Raw genomic sequence first — 6,832 nt, 5'->3', positions numbered from 1 at the left:
AATGGATAACAAGAAGCGTACTTTCAAAGCATTTAAATCTAATAGAGAGGAGAAGTCATTCAAGTATTACAAGGAATGCAATAAAAAATGCAAAAAAGCAATAAGAGCAGCCAAAATGGAAAATGAAAAGCTAATCGCTATAGAGATTAAAACTAATCCTAAAAAGTTTTTTAAATACATAAACAGTAAAAGGTTAAAAAAGGAGAACATAGGTCCAATAAAAGATGAATTTAGAGTATTGATAAATGATGACGAAATAAAAGCGGAAATATTGAACACATTTTTTTCATCAGTGTTCACCAGAGAAGAACTGATGGTGGGAGCAGTGCATAACGATAGTGACAGTAATGATTTGTTGTTAGGTACTTGTTTAAGTGAAGAAGTAGTCCGGGAGAGACTAAGCAAAATTGAGATTAATAAATCACCTGGTCCTGATGGACTTCACCCAAGGGTTCTTATGGAGCTTAGGTCAGAACTAGCAAAACCCCTATACTTGATTTTCAATAGTTCAATTAGATCAGGCACGGTACCGAAGGATTGGCTTATAGCTGAAGTAGTGCCATTATTTAAAAAGGGATCCAAAAATCATCTGGGTAATTACAGACCGGTTAGTTTGATGTCTATAGTGGGGAAAATATTGGAAGGAATTCTAAGGGATAGCATACAGGAGTATATACAGACCGCTATGATTATTAGCAAGAACCAGCATGGGTTTGTGAGGAATAGATGATGTCAAACTAACTTAATTAGCTTCTATGTGGAAGTGAGCAATAATCTCAGCCAGGGAAAAGCAGTGGATGTGGTCTACTTAGATTTTGCAAAAGCCTTTGATACAGTGCCTCACAGGAGACTGATCATCAACTTAAAGGAGGTTGGCCTAGGAAAAACTGTTCGCACATGGATAAGTAACTGGCTGGATAACAGGGTACAACGAGTACTGGTCAACGGGAAGTCCTCAAACTGGACCCCGGTAGTCAGCGGAATACCACAAGGGTCCATACTCGGGCCACTACTGTTCAACATATTTATCAATGACCTAGAAATAGGCCTGGAAAGCACAGTGTCAATCTTTGCAGATGATACTAAACTGTGCAGGGTAATTAATTCGGAAATAGATGTGGAGTCTCTGCAGAATGATTTATCTAATTTTGAAACCTGGGTGTCTAAATGGAGAATGAGGCTCAATATAGAAAAATGCAAGGTTATGCATTTCGAGACTAAAAACAAACTTGCATCCTACATATTAAACGGGGAAAGTCTAGGGGTAACAGTTTTGGAAAAAGATTTGGGGGTACTCATTGATAATAAGCTTAATAACAGTATACATTATCAAAGCGCAGTAAAGAAGGCAAGTAAGGTGCTAGCGTGCATAAAACGGGGAATTGAGACAAGGGACAAGGATGTAATCCTGCAGCTGTATAAATCATTGGTACGTCCGCAGCTGGAATATTGTGTTCAGTTTTGGGCACCACTGTATAAAAAAGATATCGGTGAACTCGAAAGGGTTCAAAAACAAGCTACTAAATTGATTAAAGGGCTAGAGGGACTGGAGTACGGGGAAAGGCTTACTATGTTGAATATAAATACACTGGAAAAGAGGCGTCTAAGAGGAGACATTATTAATTTCTTCAAATATGTAAAGTGGTATTACAAAGGGTTATCAGAGGAATTATTTATTAAAAGAACACTGTTTAGGACACGTGGGCACTCACTGAGGCTGAAGGAGAGAAAATTCCGTACGCAACGGAGGAAAGGGTTCTTCACTGTTAGGGCAATAAGGATTTGGAATTCCCTGCCAGGGAAGGTGGTAATGGCATACTCTGTAAAATGCATTTAAAAAAGGATTGGATACATTTCTGATTGAAAATTATATCCAAGGTTATAACATTTAAAATATTGACAACGTTTATCCGGGTGTAACATGATTTATAGTTGTTAACTAGTCATAAAACATTACTTCAGCAGGTCCATTATAATCAACACAACTTAATACAGGTTGAACACGATGGGCATTTTGCCTCTATTCAACCTCAATTACTATGTTACTATGTTACTATATTGTTATATAACTCCAGAAAAATGATGGAGAACAAGAATTTGGATGATAAAATAGGGAAAGATCAAGAACCACTTCCTCCTAGTGCTGAAGCTGCTGCCACTAGTCATGACATAGACAATGAAATGCCATCAACGTCGACTGCCAAGGCCAATGCCCAATGTCATAGTAGAGGGCATGTAAAATCCAAACAGACAAAGTTCAGTAAAATGACCCAAAAAATAAATTTAAATCATCTGAGGAGAATGTAAACTTGCCAATATGCCATTTACGACATGGAGTGGCAAGAAACGGCTAACACCCTGGCCTATGTTCATGGTCTAGTGGTTCAGCTTCACATGACAATAGAAGCCCTCATCCTCCAGCTAGAAAAATGATAAGAGTTAAGCTGGCAAAAGCACAGCAAAGAACTGTGCATTCTAAGATGGTATCACAAATTCCCAAGGAGAGTCCAAGTGTGTCAGTGGTTGCAATGCCTGACCTTCCCAACACTGTACGGGAAGAGGTGGCTCCTTCCACCATTTGTACGCCCTCTGCAAGTGCTGGAAGGAGCACCCACAGTCCAGTTTCTGTTATTCAAATTGAATATGTCACTGTTGAAGTACACCAGGATGAGGATATGGGTGTTGCTGGTGCTGAGGAGGAACGAAGAGCGTAAGCAGTCCACTGACTCCTAAATTCCTTCTTCCTCTTGTACCCAAGCTCCTGCAAGCCACACCACCAACTCCCTCAACGTCAATTTCCTCCTCAGTCAGGAACGTCAGTAGTCCTGCAGGTCATGTCACTGGCATGACTGACGAGTCCTCTCCTAACTGGGATTCCTCCGGAGGATCCTTGAGTGGTAAGCCTACTGCTTCTGCTGCTGCCACTGCTGTTGTTGCTGCTGGGAGTCAATCATCCCAGAGGGGAAGTCGGAAGACCGCTTGTACTACTTCAACTAAGCAGTTGACTGTCCAACAGTCCTTTGCGAGGAAGATGAAATATGACAGCAGTCATCCTGTTGCAAAGTGGATAACTGAGGCCTTGACAGCTATGTTGGTGTTAGATGTGCATCCGGTATCCGCCATTGGTGCAGTGGGATTTAGACAATTGATGGAGGTAGTGTGTCCCCGGTACCAAAACCCATCTATATTCCACTTCACTAGGAAAGCGATTCCCAGACTGTACAGGGACATTAAGAAAAGTGTCCTCAGTGCCCTGAAAAATGCGGATGCACCCAGTGTCCTCTTAACAACGGAAATGTGGACAAGTGGAGCAGGGCAAACTAAGGACTACATGACTGTGACAGCCCACTGGGCAGATGTATTGCCTCCCGCAGCAACAACAGCAGCTGCACCAGTAGCAACATCTCACAAACGCCAGCTTGTTTCTAGGCAGGCTACGCTGTGATCACCGGTTTCCGTAAGAGGCGCACCACTGACAGCCTCTTACAGAAACTGAGGAACATCATCGCACAATGGCTTACCCCACTTAGACTCTCCTGGGGATTTGTGATATCGGACAACGCCACCAATATTGTATGTGCATTACATCTGGGCAAATTCCAGCACGTCCCATGTTTTGCACATAAAATTAATTTGGTGGTGCAGAATTATTTGAAAAATGACTGGAATGTGCAGGAGATGCTGTTGGTGGCCCGAAAAATTGCGGGCCACTTTCGGCTTTCAGCCACCATGTGCCGAAGACTGGAGCACCAACAAACACTCCTGAACCTGCCCTGCCATCACCTGAAGCAAGAGGTGGTAACAAGGTGGAATTCAACACTCTATATGCTTCAGAGGATGGAGGAGCAGCAAAAGGCCATTCAAGCCTATACACCCACCTACAATATAGGCAAAGGAGGGGGAATGCACCTGACTCAAGCGCAGTGGAGAATGATTTTCGTCTTGTGCAAGGTTCTCCAACCCTTCCAGCTTTCCACACGTTAAGTCAGTTCAGATACTGCCAGCTTGAGTCAGGTCATTCCCTTCATCAGGCTTTTGCAGAAGCAGCTGGAAAAATTGAAGGCGGAGCTAAGACGGAGCGATATGTGGGGCTTGTGGATGGAGCCCTTCATTCGCTTTGCCAGGATTTAAGGGTGGTCAATCTGTAGAAATCAGAGCACTACATCTTGGCCACCGTGCTCGATCCTAGGTTTAAAGCCTACGTTGTATCTCTCTTTCCAGCAGACACAAGTCTGCAGAGGTTCAAAGACCTGCTGGTGAGACAATTGTCAAGTCAAGCGGAACGTGGCCAGTCAACAGCTCCTACTTCATTTTCTCCTACAACTGGGGCTGTAAGGAAAAGGATAACATTTCCGAGCCCACCCGCTGTGATACAGGGCAGTCAGTAGCAAGTGCTGACATCTGGTCTAGACTGAAGGAGCTGCCGATTACTGACATGTCTACTGTCACTGCATATGATGCTGTCACCATTGAAAGAATGGTGGAGGATTATATGGGTGACAGCATCCAAGTAGGCATGTCAGACAGTCCGTATGTACACTGGTAGGAAAAAGAGGCAATTTGGAGGCCCTTTCACAAACTGGCTTTATTTTACCTAAGTTGCCCCCCCCCCCCCCCCTCCAGTGTGTACTCCTAAAGAGTGTTTAGTGCAGCCGGTAACCTTGTCAGCGATCGGTGTAGAAGGTTACTTCTAGAAAATGTGGAGAAGATAATGTTCATCAAAATGAATTATAAATTCCTCTAGGAAGACCTTTACCAGCAATTGCCTCCAGAAAGTACACAGGGACCTGTGATGGTGGATTCCAGTGGGGACAAATTAATACTCTGTGAGGAAGAGGATGTACACACTGAAAGGGGTGAGGAGTCGGAAGATGAAGATGAGGACGACATCTTGCCTCTGTAGAGCCAGTTTGTGCAAGGAGAGATGAATTGCTTCTTTTTTGGTGGGGGGATTATTTGCTCTTTTTTTGTGGGGGCCCAAGCAAACCAATCATTTCAGCCACAGTCATGTGGCAGACACTGTCGCTGAAATGATTGGTTTGTTAACGTGTGCATGTCCTGTTTATACAACATAAGGGTGGGTGGGAGGGCCCAAGGACAATTCAATCTTGCACCTCTTTTTTTTCTTTGCAGTATGTGCTGTTTGGGGCCTAGTTTTTAAAAGTGCCATCCTGTCTGCCACTGCAGTGCTACTCCTAGATGGGCCAGTTGTTTGTGCCACCCACTTGGGTTGTTTAGCTTAGTCATCCAGCAACCTCATTGTACCTCTTTTTCTTCTTTGCATTATGTGCTCTTTGGGACCTAGTCTTTAAAAGTGACATCCTGTCTGACACTGCAGTGCTACTCCTAGATGGGCCAACTGTTTGTGCCGCGCACTTGGGTCGCTTAGCTTAGACATCCAGCTACCTCATTGCACCTCTTTCTTTTTTTGCATTATGTGCTCTTTGGGGCCTAGGTTTTAAAAGTGCCATCCTGTCTGACACTGCAGTGCCACTCCTAGATGGGCCAGGTGTTTGTGCCACCAACTTGGGTCGTTTAGCTTAGTCATCCAGCAACCACATTGCACCTCTTTTTCTTATTTGCATTATGTGCTCTTTGGGACCTAGTCTTTAAAAGTGCCATCCTGTCTGACACTGCAGTGCTACTCCTAGATGTGCCAGGTGTTTGTGCCGCGCACTTGGGTCGCTTAACTTAGTCATCCAGCGACCTTGGTGCAACCTTTTGGCCTAAAAACAATATTGTGAGGTCTGAGGTGTTCAGAATAGACTGCAAATGACTGGAAATTAATGTTATTGAGGTTAATAATACTATACGATCAAAATAACCCCCAAGTTCTGTGATTTTAGCTGTTTTTGTGTTTTTTTCAAAAATCATCCAGATGCAAAAGCAAAACCTGAAAGGGTGGTTTTGGCAAAACCAATCCAGATCCAAAACACGAGCGAGGATCCAGATCCAAAACTAGAGATGAGCGGATTCGGTTTTACTCGGTTCTCAAAACGGCATCTGATTGGCTATCCAAAACACGTGACATCCGTGAGCCAATAAGATGCCGTTTTGAGTAGAGATGAGCGCCGGAAATTTTTCGGGTTTTGTGTTTTGGTTTTGGGTTCGGTTCCGCGGCCGTGTTTTGGGTTCGACCGCGTTTTGGCAAAACCTCACCGAATTTTTTTTGTCGGATTCGGGTGTGTTTTGGATTCGGGTGTTTTTTTCAAAAAACCCTAAAAAACAGCTTAAATCATAGAATTTGGGGGTCATTTTGATCCCAAAGTATTATTAACCTCAAAAACCATAATTTCCACTCATTTTCAGTCTATTCTGAATACCTCACACCTCACAATATTATTTTTAGTCCTAAAATTTGCACCGAGGTCGCTGTGTGAGTAAGATAAGCGACCCTAGTGGCCGACACAAACACCGGGCCCATCTAGGAGTGGCACTGCAGTGTCACGCAGGATGGCCCTTCCAAAAAACACTCCCCAAACAGCACATGACGCAAAGAAAAAAAGAGGCGCAATGAGGTAGCTGTGTGAGTAAGATAAGCGACCCTAGTGGCCGACACAAACACCGGGCCCATCTAGGAGTGGCACTGCAGTGTCACGCAGGATGTCCCTTCCAAAAAACCCTCCCCAAACAGCACATGACGCAAAGAAAAAAAGAGGCGCAATGAGGTAGCTGACTGTGTGAGTAAGATAAGCGACCCTAGTGGCCGACACAAACACCGGGCCCATCTAGGAGTGGCACTGCAGTGTCACGCAGGATGTCCCTTCCAAAAAACCCTCCCCAAACAGCACATGACGCAAAGAAAAAAAGAGGCGCAATGAGGTAGCTGACT

This window comes from Pseudophryne corroboree, chromosome 5 (genome assembly GCF_028390025.1).
Source record: "Pseudophryne corroboree isolate aPseCor3 chromosome 5, aPseCor3.hap2, whole genome shotgun sequence".
Taxonomy (NCBI): Eukaryota; Metazoa; Chordata; class Amphibia; order Anura; family Myobatrachidae; genus Pseudophryne; species Pseudophryne corroboree.
This window is presented reverse-complemented; position numbering follows the sequence as displayed.